Source organism: Microtus ochrogaster, unplaced genomic scaffold, assembly GCF_000317375.1.
Source record: "Microtus ochrogaster isolate Prairie Vole_2 unplaced genomic scaffold, MicOch1.0 UNK100, whole genome shotgun sequence".
Lineage (NCBI taxonomy): Eukaryota > Metazoa > Chordata > Mammalia > Rodentia > Cricetidae > Microtus > Microtus ochrogaster.
This window is the reverse complement of record NW_004949198.1, coordinates 557,349-561,426: the sequence shown is the minus strand read 5'-3', so window position 1 is coordinate 561,426 and position 4,078 is coordinate 557,349. Positions and strand designations below refer to the sequence as shown.

Here is a 4,078-nt window from a genome sequence, read left to right as displayed (position 1 = left end):
TGTGTGTACATGTGTTGTGTGTGCTTGTGGTAACAGAGATCAGCATCAGAAGTCTTCAACAATTACTTTCATTTAATTTTTGAGACAGTCCCTGAAACTAGAGCTTGCCAATTTGGCTGGGCGGGCTAGCCAACAAACCCCAGGGTTCCTCTTGTCTCTGTCTTCCCAGCACTAAGTTTCCAGGCACAGACTGCCACAGCCAGCTAGGGGTTGAGCTCAGGTTCTCACTCTGACTCAGTAAGCCCTATCCTTTATAAACTAAGCCATCTTCCCAGCCCAGTTTCTAAGGTTCTCTTTCCCCCTCCTGGGACTTTATCATCAGGCTGAAAACCACCTGTGCAGCGCTCAAGAGTACAGAAGCCATGGCTGCCAGCCACACTAAGGCCCCTCCCTGTGCCCTACTCCTCTGGCAGGCAAAGGTGCACACAAGCCATCGCTACTCCCAGCTTGTGAACCTCCTGCACTTTCTGTTTTATGAGAAACATTACTCACAGCATGTTGGCTAAAGGGCGGGGAAAGAAGTACCCAGGCACAAGGGAGTTTGTTCTCACTGAGGGAAGAAGACAGCAGCTTTGCCACCATGCTAAGGCATAGGCTAATGGGGATTAGCGTGACCTCATGAAGCATAACACCTTTGTGGCTAGGAAGGTGTATTCAGATGGGAGGGGGATATTTATTTAGTGCTTGCTACACACTGTGACCTCCCTCTTGTTCAGCCTGGTGGCTTTGGGTTCTAAAGTGGCAGAGGAAGAACTGAAGGAAAGCCCCCTGTGATGATCCTCCAGAGGCACAGCCTCTTAAGCCCAGGAGCCTGAATTTGGTGACACTCCAACGGCTGGTTGAGATTAGATTCCACTCTGGCTAGAGGAACCCCCAGGTAGACATTGAGAATGTGCCTCTGTAGTGGCATTAGTTGCCTTCTTTAGGGATCACATGGTGCTTTCCCAGTGGCCTTAGGGGTAGGGATAACCTTATGGTCTGAACCTCCTAGAGGCAAAGATCCTGAGCCACAGTGAGGATGAGCAAGTTGTCTATCTGGAAGATGATGGGACATTCCTGGTGGTCATATGAACCCTAAGTAAGAATCAGGAGGAGGTTGCCAAGAGTCACTGAGGGCAGGTGGGATCTGAGTAAGATTGAGGAATCAGCACAAGGAAGGACCCACAGAGGTGGGAACAGATTCTGAATCTTTCCAGCCCAAGGAGCAGCCATCTTCAATAGCACAGGGAGATGGCCACAGCCGAATCCAAATCAGACTCGCAAGCCAATTCTTTTAGACCTCTGACCACAAAGACTGTATGGCATAAGTGAGTAGCCTTGCCTATGGCCACAGAGGTTGGAGATGCCATGTTTCTTAGCAACAGATGATGGACACAGCACAAACTTCTAGACTGTGGAGAGTGAGGCCTATTCTGGGATAGAGCGTTAACAGGTCAGGCTGGGTCTCACGGAAGCTGCAACAGGTAGGTGGCTAGTTCACATACAAGCAAGAAATAGTCTCACACCCACAGAATACCCTGAGACCAACTTCTTTGAGTGCTTTCGAAAGACTCACTTTGGCCATGGGAGTTTCCTGTGTAGATCCGAGTGTAGACAAATCTAGTTATTCTGGGCACTATTCCTTCAGCCAATCTCCTCAACCTCCCAGTTGCCTTGAGGCACTGGTTACATCTGTCCCTTGTCCCTCATCTCCTTCCCCTTCCCCAACAGAGTGGTCAGGAGCAGCTGGGCTGCTTGAAGAATTCGCTGAGCTGAGCCAACCTGTCTTAGGAAGAAAACTCTTGTGCACAGTCTTGCTGCCATCATCGGCAGACAGGCTGAATGCTCCTAACCTTCATATGAAGCAATTAACCTGCCATAGACCTTATGCTGTGAGCCAGGAGGTAGACACTCCTTCTGGTTTGTCCCCTCACAAAGGGTCAAGAAGAAGGCAGGTAGTCACAGTCACCCACTCTCTGAGATGGAGGGTTGGTGTGGAATCCCCTTCCTGGGGTCACAGGGTAGGTAAATGACAACTGTTCTCAAGGTTTTGGGACCCCAGGAACTCTCTGAGCCTGGGAAAAGCAAATGTGAGTGCCTCGTTGGAGCACAGCCTGACCTTACCTACGTGATGCTTTGACCAACTCTTCCCACTGTCCTCAAGTCACACTCCCTGGAATTTGCTGGAAGAAACATTCAATAACTCAATAACAACAACAACAAAGAGAAAGCAAGTTCTTCTTAGGCACACCAGGAGAAGGAGGAGTAAGCTTGGAGCTCAGACATGGAGACTTTGGATATGAGTGCTTTGGCTCCCTATGCTCAGAACCTTCAATACGGGGTCAGGGTTCACCTGTAGGGATGGGCAGGCTACTACTCCCTGCTTTCACTCCTGGAAGAACAAAGACCAGTTACTAAAGGGCAAACCCTGCGTGGCTTTTGAAGGCAATATTTCAGCACCTCCAACTTAGTCATCCGTTAATAGCTATTCACTGCCCACCAGCATATCACCATTACCTGTGTGCATCCTCTTGGCTCCCAGGTGACCACAGAGGACAAGGGAAGTGCAGGCCCTGGTCCATAGTATGTATCTACAGGTTCAACTCTGATGAGACAGGGAAGTGGAACTCAGGGGATCTTCTAGAAGGTTCTTGATCAGTTAGAGTGGGCTCTATCCCGCCCGCAGGCTTCCTTTGCCTCCCCTCCTCCATCCTAGCCCAGGCACACCATGTGAAGACTAAGATAACGACAGCTGGTGACAAGCCATGCTGCTTGCTGATGTCCCAGGGCTGTTTGGGGTTAATGCCAAGAAGGGCAATTACACTGAATTATGTTATAGGACATTGGAGTGTTTGGAAGCATTGATATATAAAATGAAACCCAGCTAATTATAGCTTAATTAATTAATTACTGCTGTCCTTTGAGGCTTCTCATTTTAAATTGCCTCAACTCCACTTCATCAGAACCTTGTCCGCCGTTAGCTTCCAAGTTCAATGCCAAGGCAAGAAATGAGGGAGGGAAAAAAAAATAAAACCTAGAATTCAAGATCCGTAAGTTAGTATCCAGAGAAGGGGTCCAGTGGCAGAAGTGAGTCCTTATCACAGGGTTCCAATCTCCCTAAATCAGAATCGGGAGATTGGGAAAATGAAAATACACTCAACAGTTATCTCCAAGTCTGACCTTTTGTGACTCACGGCGTGTTATTGCTTTTAGGTTAAATGAACAATATGTCTTCCTGTACCCACATATAAGGCAGAAACATCACAAATGCACCATGAAAATTGGAGCCAGTTAGGGGATGCCACGGAAGAGTGGGCTATACCTTTCTGCTGAGCAAAGAGTCTCTTACCTCTCAGATTAGCCTTCCTCAGCATCACTACAGGCATCATGTGTCTTCATAGCATCCTCTCCACTGGTCCATGAGCCATGTGACTCAGGAAGTCCCTCCACAGCACTCCACTTCCTCTATCAAGGAGTGTGTGTGATATAGCAGAGTCCCAGCCAGCCCGTAGAATCTGAACACAGGGACTCATGTTCCTCAGCCAGCAGATGTGGACCAGGAGGCTTCTAATACGGGTTCAGAGGTCTCTCAGTGTTGACATGGGCTTCTGTAATCACCTCTGGGACTTCCCCAGCCTCAAGACACCCATTTATAGATGGCTCCATAGCCATGTCCCCAGGCAGGCAGGAGGACTGTGTCTTTCACATCCTATGTAGTTTCGTGTCTTAGCAGAGAACAAAATACTTCCCAGAGTCCTTCCAGAGATGAATGAGACCTTCCTACAACACCCATCTCCCCTCCCTGGTTGTAGTCTCAACTGTACAAAGGGAAAAGGAAAGGAGGAATTAGAGAAGAGCTTGCAGGTTCTGCCCCCAAACACTGATTCTGAGCCAATATCTAATCTCAACATCACTGTTTATCTCATGGCTCCAAGAAGTTTATGTCTAACCCAGTGCCCAAGTACTCAAGCACAGAGATGAGGGCCGTATACAGAATACTTTTACCAAGAGATAAATGGTGCCAACCCCAGCTATTTCAGGGGTGGGAAGCAGTCAGGAATCAAGGGTGTCATAGCACATGGTGGCTAACTTCTGAAGA

At 48.5% G+C, this 4,078-nt stretch overlaps 1 protein-coding gene across 3 annotated transcripts in view; it reads left to right on the top strand.

The window, feature by feature from the left end:
• The window catches only part of Syndig1 (synapse differentiation inducing 1), a 163,558-nt gene that overhangs the window by 157,595 nt on the left and 1,885 nt on the right, over positions 1-4,078 (top strand). The gene's annotated exons all lie outside the window — the stretch shown is intronic.